The sequence below is a fragment of the Podarcis melisellensis genome (assembly GCF_964234715.1).
Source record: "Podarcis melisellensis genome assembly, chromosome: 6".
Taxonomy (NCBI): Eukaryota; Metazoa; Chordata; class Lepidosauria; order Squamata; family Lacertidae; genus Podarcis; species Podarcis melisellensis.
Genome location: NC_138538.1, coordinates 53,692,018 through 53,701,893, shown reverse-complemented (window position 1 = coordinate 53,701,893; position 9,876 = coordinate 53,692,018). Strand labels below are relative to the sequence as shown.

The 9,876-nt window shown below is 40.7% G+C and overlaps 1 long non-coding RNA gene across 1 annotated transcript; it reads right to left on the bottom strand.

The window, feature by feature from the left end:
- Positions 1-3,898: 3,898 nt before the first annotated feature.
- LOC309371424 lies at positions 3,899-9,794 on the bottom strand. The gene is made up of 3 exons (XR_014169098.1): positions 9,688-9,794; positions 5,845-5,967; positions 3,899-4,229 (listed from the first exon to the last, which is right to left on the bottom strand). It is a non-coding gene; the product is annotated as an uncharacterized lncRNA (long non-coding RNA).
- Positions 9,795-9,876: the final 82 nt, after the last annotated feature.

Here is a 9,876-nt window from a genome sequence, read left to right as displayed (position 1 = left end):
GGATAAGGTTTACTCTGGGATTTCTGAAAATTCACCATTGTCCAGAACTAAACTGTACAGCAAAGGGCCAGTCCTATCGTCTGCTTGAATGTGGAATAATTTCAGGGAAGATTTTACCAAAAATCAAAGAATATATTGCAACCGAAGTTGTTACTTTTTCATTTCCTCACTATCCATACTCTGGATGGTGCCTTAGCCAGTCCAACAATGTCTTTCCCCCTGCTTTTCAAATACAAAATGGTGCATACATAAGAAATAAAAAGCTCTAATTTATTCTACAAAAGTGTTCATCAAGTAATAGATGGGACTCGAGGAAAAGATTAAGAGCTTACATTTTTCATTTGACTTATTTCACATAAAATTTTATAGAGGATAAAATGATGGGAGGCAAAGAAGCAATGATATTTCTGTTTTATCTCCGTCTGAGGCCCATAAATCTTCCTGAAGTATCATTAATTATAGCAGCGTCTTTCATGACGCTATTGTTAAAGGTCTAGCTGCCTTCGCATTATAAGCCCCCTATTTTCATGGGTTTATAATGTGAGTAGAAGAATTGTTTTAGGCTAAACTTTGCTTAGGCAGCATAGCTGCTGAGGAAAATTATTAATTTTATATAGAGAGACTGAGCTTTTGAACAAAAGCAATCACCTACTGGGCATTCTAATTTAATACAATAGCACACACGTACTGTTTCAGTGCAGGGAACTAAGCACAGTTTTGATGTGTTTAGCAGCATCATTTCATGTGTCTCTGGGATAAATTTGCTTGAAGCACCTGATCTACATCAACGTTGGAAGATGTGAATCAGTAACAGAAACAATGACGTCTTAGGCTGGAAACACTGATCTGGATCTCTGCTATCATAAACCTAGATTGGCTATATAAAGACAGTGCAGCTTGTTCAGGCTCACCTGCCACTTTCAAGACTGGTCCACGTACTTCTGGGTAACTTCCAATGATGTACCCCCACTTGCGTAACAATATAGTAGTACCTTGGTTCTCAAACGCCTTGGTACTCAAACAACTTGGAACCCAAACACTGAAAACCTAGAAGTAAGTGTTCCGGTTTGCGAACTTTTTTTGGAAGTCGAACATGCTCCGTTTTGTGTGTTACGCTTCCGATTTGAGTGGCACACTTCCGTTTTGAGTGTTACGCTGAGGTCTGTCTATTTTTGCTATTTATTTTGTGTTTTTGTTTTTGCGGCTCTTTTTGTTTTATTTTTGTGACTGTGTGGAACCCAGTTCAGCTACTGAGTGATTGATTGTGTGTGTGACTGCAGTACATTGTTTATTGCTTTCATTTTCTGGATCAATAGTCTCGTTCGATAGTAAAATGAATGTTAAATTGCTGTTTTAGGGGTTGATTTTAAAAGTCTGGAACAGATTAATCCATTTTGCATTACTTACTATGGGAAAGCACACTTTGGTTTTGGAACGGACTTCCGGAACAGATTAAGTTAAGAACCAAGGTACCACTGTACTTCCATTACAAGTCCCATTGCACAAGAAGATGCCCTCTCACATTACCTTTGATCTCACACATCAAGTCAACATGTGCTTTTTCTACTTCTCTCATATTTTGCCTCACAATGTCCTCAACTCCTGGTTCACTCATGACCTGATTTTCCTTCTTTTAACTGCTGCTCATCCACTTAATGACATTACACAGTAACAAGTAATATGGTCAAGCTACATATTACCATAAGGGAAAGGGCGGTGGAAGGCATCTCAACAGTACAGAGGTTCAACATAGATGTGGAGAGAAAATATTTCTGTTCTACTAATTTGGCAAGCTGGTTCTTGAGCGGTTAAGATTTTAAGAATAAGATGTTTTGGGGATTTTTAAGAACTCACAAGCTTTTCAGGCCCCTGTAGAAGTGTTTTACTCTGAAACACACTGAGGCACAAAGGGTTTTGCATCAGTGAGCACTGGAGCCTGCTCTCTCTTTTATTTCAAACTACACATTATGCAAGAGAAAAACAACTGAGCATTTTTATTCCTACTTTAAAGCAGCTGTAAATACGTCTGAATTTTATTAGAACAGTGCTTAGCCCTTCCCCCTTTGTCTTTTACTATTCTAAATCTCCTTTCCCAAGTCCTCTTGTGAAGTAGGGAAAGAACAAGCATACTTCAGAATACCACTTTCATCCCCTACAGTTTTCTCCCCATGAGGAAAGGCTATAGCTCATTGGCAGAGCATCCATTTTCCATGCAGAAGGTCTCTGGTTCATTTCCCACCATCTCCATATGGGCTGGGAATATTGTCTGAAATCATGGCAATCCACTGCTGGTCAGTGTAAACAATAGTATAAGGCAGCTTTTATACGTTTCAAATCTAAAAAGCTTCTAGTCCACCCTTGAAGATTCTCGAAATGACACATGGTGGTGGAATTATAAAGGGTGGGAAAGAAATACCATAAACAAACAAACAAATAAATCTTCCACAGCTGTTGGGCAGTATACTTGCCCTTCCTTATTGCAATGCCAATTCTGTTCCCTTAACTACTTCAGTACACCAGGGAATTTGCATGGAAACCAAAATGCTTGTTTATAAAGCTGTTGTGCTACCAACTTTACTGTGAAACATGGACCATTTATAAACATCTCCAACTCCTCAAAAAATTCTATCAACAGTTTCTCTGAAAAAAATTACATATCACTTGGGAAGACAGGCAAATTAATGTTAGCATACTGGAAGAAGCAAAGATCACCACTGTCGAAGAAATGATTCTTCAACATCAACTTCATTGGACTGGTCATGTGTTTTGGATGCCTGATTATCGTCTTCCAAAGCAACTACTCTATTCCCAACTTAAGAATGTAAAGTGTAATGTCAGTGGATAACAAAAGAGGTTTAAAGACGCTCTCAAGGCCAAAAAAATAATAAAGTAGTATAAATACCAGCAACTGGGAAACACTAGCCTCCGAGCGCTCCAATTGAGAACAGCCTTCACCAAAGGCATCATGGACTTTGAAGAAGCATGAACTCAGGAAGAGCTAAGAGGAAGGCACATTTGGCAAATCTTCACTGTGATCAACTCCCACCCAGAAACCTATGACCCCACTGTGGAAGGATGTGGGGATCCAGCACTGGCCTCCAAAGTCACTTACGGACACACTGTTAACACCACATTCATGGAAGACAATCTTACATGGCTACAAGTGATCACCAAAGAAGAAAGGAGTACCACCAGAGGACCAGGCACCATCAGATAATATTGAGGGCTCATTTGCCTACACATCTTCTAATGGCATGAAGAAGCCATTGTCCAACAATCTCCTTTTCCTATTTAAACAAGCCAGGAATAGGAAACTGTGATCCTCCAGATGTTGTACGCCTGTGACTCCCATCATCCTGACTATTGACCATATTGTCTGGCGCTGGTGGGAGTTAGGACCTGCCAACAGGTTCCATCCCTGACATAGGTTGGGTCACGTTCCCATTGATAACATAGATCAAAGGTATTTAAAATAGAAACACTCAGGAATAAGTGAAGTCCAACTTTCCTGGACATTTGTAACAGACCTTATAATCACTTTTCTCCAACATTTTCTCCCCCCCCCCCCGCCGCTTCAACGTGAATCTGCTGAATTGGAATTAATAAACAAATTTGATATTATAGTATCTGGTCTCTAGCTGACTGCAGAAAGTAATTTCCCCTCTTTAGGCGTTTGTATACATTATCGATCTCGTTCTTTCTAGCTGGAAATGGGTCTCTACTGTAGCACACCTACTACTGTCTTTTGCATTGCTTCACTGTTGTTTTTTTAACCCACTTCTCTCCCCCCCCCCCACTTCCTGATATGGAAATTGGTAAGAGGATATATTACTGTAGTTATATTTAAAACTCTAGAGACCCACGTGTGTGGATGAACACAAAGGAAAACGGCTGGTCCCTGTTTTCAAAATACAGGGCTTTGCAATTTTTCTGGTGGGAGAAAGCCCACAGCAGAATTTAATTCCCATCATTAAGCAGTTTAGTGAAGTGTAGGAATACAGGTTATTAAACCTTACTTATTGTGTTCAGCTGTGTGAAGCAACCAACCCCCCCCCCTTTTATGCCCTTTTCAATAAACAAACCACATACCAACAAAGTAAGTTTAAAATACTTACAGTTTCTGGCATGCATTTTCCTTCTGCAGCAGCAATAAAATAATGCAGGTAAAATACTTGGGAAGAACTACAACAATGTGCCTGAGGTTGGGAACCAAGATGAGACACACCCACCTGCACGGCAGATGAGAAGGGACAGGAAACAGCCTTTACTTCCTCCCTTTCAGGAGAAAAGGGGGCGTGACCTAACTAGCCTACTCTTTCAATTAGAACGCTGTGGTCCTTAACCCCTTCATATAAGGTAAAGGTAAAGGGACCCCTGACCATTAGATCCAGTCGTGGCCCTTCATATACCAGCTAGCAAATATGCATGGTTAGGTTTGACTGCTTGAATCTCCCACACTTTCTTCTCTTTATACTCAGTGTATATTCAGTGCCCTAGGCACACCAGTCCAAACCCTCAGTCTGTCATACTGGAAGGGGCTGGATGCAGCAGAGGCACCCCACTGCTTAGCCTTGTCTGGATCCACCATTTGCTGCCATCAAGGGAGCTCTGTCCCATGAGAACTGGGTCTCTCTGTGATTTTATTGTAATATTTTCAACCCAGTACCTTCATTCATTCTCCACCCCAAAGCTGGTCTTAAAATGCATTTGTAACTATGTATACTAAAGTCCATATATCATTGGACCAGTCTACCAATAGGTATGATGAAGAGACATAAAAACAAGACTAATAAAAAAGAGATCTGTGGTGTCATAAAGGCAAGCAGATATATTATGGTGGACTAGAGCTCGCTTCAGAATAAACCTGTTAGTTTCCAAGGTGCCACATGACTCCCATTATGGGTAATTTTAAATGGAACTTCTCCACTCCCACCCCATTGCAGCAAGAAAACTGCTTTGCACTAATAGAGTATGCACATTTGAAAGCTGATTGGCAGGGGGAGCGTGCCTTCAAAGACGCATGCTCCGTTCGTGTGGTTTGCTTTGAAAATGTTTGCTGAAATTAATATATTTTTCCTTTGCAGAGTTTCTGATGTAGCAAGCACTTTCAATGCAAATTGCTTCAAAACAGAGCTCTCTCAATTGCACTGGGGAATTCCCAAGCAGGAATTCACTAGTGTAGCTGATCCATGTGCGTCTCTCTGTCGGAGCTGATCAGCTGATTGGCACTGACATGGAGCCCCTCTCGCAAAGGGACCATTGGGAGCTCACATAGGCTCCTGATCGTTCCACTGTACCTGCCCCACATATGGTGGAATGAGGCTACTAAGCATGTTTTGGTAAAAATAGTTTGCAGGCTAAATTAGGGCCTCTGCTGGGCCAAATTACCGTAAGCCTGCCAGTCAGAGTTTTATGACCCCGAATATTACAGGGGGACCACATCCTAATGGTGTGTCCTTGAGTTCACCTCTTTACTTTTTTGCATGCAAGTGAAAAGCTGCTATGTCTATGGGGAAAAGGAAAAGTAGTAAAATAGGTTCAATATTCTTGACACATGTGATTGAGTTCTCTCTAACAAGGGTCCTGCAGTAGTCTCCAATATGTCTTTGTGGCGAGTCTGTACAGATGACAATTATATATAATAAAATCCAGAGAAACATCACCCATCATAATGTTGAGCATTTGGCAAGTATAAAGTCAATCCAGGAATGCTTTTGCCTGTGCAGAGCAGAACCCCCATTGCAAAAAAACTGGTTATCTGAGAAGTTCATATACTCTACTTTTAGAGGGAAATACTGTAATATCATGAAGTGACATTTCCCTGATACTGTTCCATAAACTCACAAATGCATTCCAAGTGACAAAACCAAGATGCAACCATAGGAAGCGACAGCTCAATCTCAGTGATTGAACTTTCATTGGTGGTGTCTTGATATTGCCTTGCCTGGCTCACTTAACGAGGAACCACTGAAAAATTACAGGGAAACGTCATATTGTGATGAATCTTCTGTTAGTTTCAATTTACTGTCTGTCCTCCAAGAACCTTCATCTGAATATAAATAGGACTCAAATTTCCAGATATGTGATGATCAAAATATTGAATGCTTTTGTCTCTTTCCCTCCCCTTCTCCATTATACTATATTATGTAAATGCAGTAAATAGATGACAGATAGTGCAAATGAGTGATAATGGCTGAGTAACTGTGTTTTTCATTAATTCACACAGTATGTGTGATTACCCAGCCAACACACATTCATGTCTCATGTTTATGGCTTCGATGCTTCACAACAGAAAAGGGGGACCTGTGGACCTCTGGGTTTTGCTGAACTATAACACCCATCAGCTGCAGTCACCATGGCCAAAGGTAAGGGCTTCTTGGAATTGGAGTCCAATAACATCTGGAGGGCCACATCTGGATTGCTTTATAATATTAATCACCCTCATGGTTGAATACACTCTGCTGAACCTGAAACATTTATGAAGTGAAAATATGTGCATAGACTGCTGCTCACAACAGTTTTAAGATATACGTAGTCCAATATGGGGGGCTGATGTCCCTTCAGCTGGGTGATGAATGTATAATATAATATGCAAATGTGGAACACAACGTGAACATGGTCTCTATGTGAGCAAAGAATATCAGTGTATTCTAAAACATGAGTTCTTTCCTTTTGTGCTAAAGCAAAAAGATTGTGTAAGAATACAGTTTGTGAATTCTTCTAAAACCCTTAGGTAATCTCCGTCCTCTAATCTCATCTATAATCTATCATTCTACCTTCCCTGTTTCATTACGCTTTGATAATGTGATTCATTTTGCTCCCACTAGAGCTAGTTATAATCTCTTTTCTTATAACATTCTGCCTGTCTTTGTTGGATTGTTTCATTTTAATGTTTTTGGCTTCTTCCCTTGACTAAACAAATTTGTACAAATTGCAGTTTGGTTACTGTGAAATGTACTATTAATCCGGTAATTAATTAATCAGGGATGAGCAGATGAAATGCCATCCAAGATAAGATAAATGGTCCATCAAGTCTCATAGATTTTTGCTTTCTGTTGAGGGCTTTAGCACTTACAAAGAAATGTACTAAACTACAAGTAAACAGGCAAACATGAAGTTTAAACCGACAGGAATAATTTTTCACTTTTGTACCAGCATCTAAGGAAAATTGATATGCACATTTTTGCTTACATCAGGCTTCCACAACTTGATGCCCTCCAGTTGTTGTTGGACTCCCTATCTAGCAGCAGCCCCAGCATGGCCAATGGTCAGGGATGATGGCAGTTGTCCAAAACCTCTGGAGAGTATCAGGTTTAGGAATGTTGGATTATACAAATAATCCTACAAAATGTAGGATGTAGTGGATGATCAGCACTCAGCTAAATCTCATTGAGTGCAGTATTCACTATTAGTAAAGACAGCAGTATGTAGGGCACAATAATTAACGTATTCTCCACTACTGCATTTCTTATTATTTAGACCAACCTCCAGATGCGTTGGAATACAACTCTCATAAGCCAGCATTGCCAATGGTCAAGAATGTCAATTTATTTATTTATTGTATTGATATCCCACCTTCTTCTCCAAGCTCACAGTGGTGGTTCTCCCCCTCCTCATATAATTCTCACAACAATCCTGTGTGGTAGGTTAGGCTGAAAGGCAGTCACTGGTCCAAGGTCACTGGTCCAAGTGACCTTCATGACCAAGTGGGGATTTGAATGCTGGTCCACCAGGTCCTAGTTCAATAATGGGGAGTTGTAGTCCAAACATCTGGAGGACTTTGGTTTGGGGAAAAGCTGATTTAGCCACTTGATGGAACATAAGAGCACAGTTTATTTGCAAGATATGAATAAACAGAATGGAGCTCAAACTCAGTGCAAGGTAGTGAGGAACAGGCAGCAGCAATATTGAGGCTTTCAGCAGCCACCATTGCCAGATATTACACAGTAGTGGCACACAAAGCATAGGTGTAAAAGAAATGCATGGACAGGTGTGGGAGAAGAAATGTTGACAACTTACTTCTTATATAAAAGGTGTTTTGGGCACCAGAGGCTGCTTCATTTGAAAATAGTGAAGCATTTCTGTTTCAACTAGTGCAGTAAGCAGTTTTCATGAGAATGCTAATAAGTAATGGGAAATAGAGGGCTGGACCTGGGCCCCACAATTGCTACCATGTCAGTATAGTAAGGTACACATCATGTTTTGTGCTTACCTGACCTGTGAGGTGACTTCCCCTAAAACACGGTTAAGGAACTATTGGTCCTCCTCATGTTTTTGATCTCCTGCTCCCATCAACCCCAGCCAATGATGAGAGTCCAATTCCCCTAAAGGATCCAGTTTGCAGCTTAAGGGTGCAGTTTAGAGCTACCTCTCTCTTGATTACCAATATGCATCTGAGGCACCATGTGCCTTTTGCCAACATCAGCCCTGACCCCCTTGGCAAGTTATCCCAGACAACATCCAATTAGTCTGCTCCAATGTGTTGTATGTAGGGATGCCTCTGATACTTCAAAGAAACTTCAGTTGGCCCAAATGCAGCTGTTAATCCACACAAAAGACTCCCTGCTCCCACACCAACCTGTTTGACTGTTAAAGTAATAATCTGAGGTTCTTGGGTACTACTGCCCTTAGGCTAGGTGAGCAATCTGGGGAAAGGGTCTTTGCAGTTGCGATTCAAAGGCACTAAAATGTGACAGAGGTTGGATGGCCATCTGCCATGGATGCTTTAGCTGAGATTCCTGCATTGCAAGAGTTTGGACTAGATGACCCTTGAGATCCCTTCCAACTCTACAATTAGAGATTTTATTAGTAAATTTATGTTTTTTCTGATATCTTCCTTGTTTCCTCGTTGTATTTTATGACCTTTTAAAATATAATTTATCTATTGTGAGTGTAGGATACTTTGCAAATTCATATTCGGAGACGGAATAATTACTTTGATAATTAAAAGCCCAAAGTGTTGTGCCAACTCCAAGAGATTTCTTCCTGCATATGTAGCGCCTCTACCTCAGCATCTGCCACACAGCAAGAGTGCCAGCTGTTTGTAACGCAGGTCTGCATAACTCAGCGGATAGATTTGATTAACGACCGATGAGCGGCAGTTTTCGTGAGGTCTGCAAGCTTATTTATTTATTGACATCCCACCGGAACTCCATCTCTTTAATGATTTTTAATCCCTGCTTTTAACTGGTTTTATAATCATTAATTTTAATAATAATAATAATAATAATAATAATAATAATAATAATAATAATTTATTTATACCCCGCCCTCCCCAGCCAAGGCCGGGCTCAGAGCGGCTTACAAGCAATAATAAAAACAAGTTGAATGATTACAACTTAAAAACTAAATTAAAATACAACATTAAAATATTACAACATTAAAATAAAATGTAGCCTCAACGCAGGAGGAGAAGGAAAGAAAAAAAGAAAGAGAGGGAGGGAATCAAATTGGCTCCAAGCCAAAGGCCAAGCGGAACAACTCTGTCTTACAGGCCCTGCGGTATTTACAATCCTTCCATCACCCAAAAGTCCCAAGACAGTTACAAGAACACACGTTTAAAAGGTATATAATGGATTCAAAACGTCGCCCTCAATGAAATACAGGTGTTTCGACCTTCCCTTGTCACACACCTCTGCCATGGGAGCTTTTCCTTAAAAATAATAATAAAAAATAATTCCTCTTTACTTCACCACTCTCGCCCCCTACATGGAGGAAGCCAAGCGCTGCACTCGGAACCGGAAGTGACGGTCGCCGGGGGCTCTGAATTAATTATTTTGTCCTTTTCAAAATCCCTCTTTGCTTTTCAAAGCAGCGAGGGTTCCGTTAGCCACGCCCCCTCCCCACCCTCAGGGGCCCCGTTAGCGTTCCGGCTGC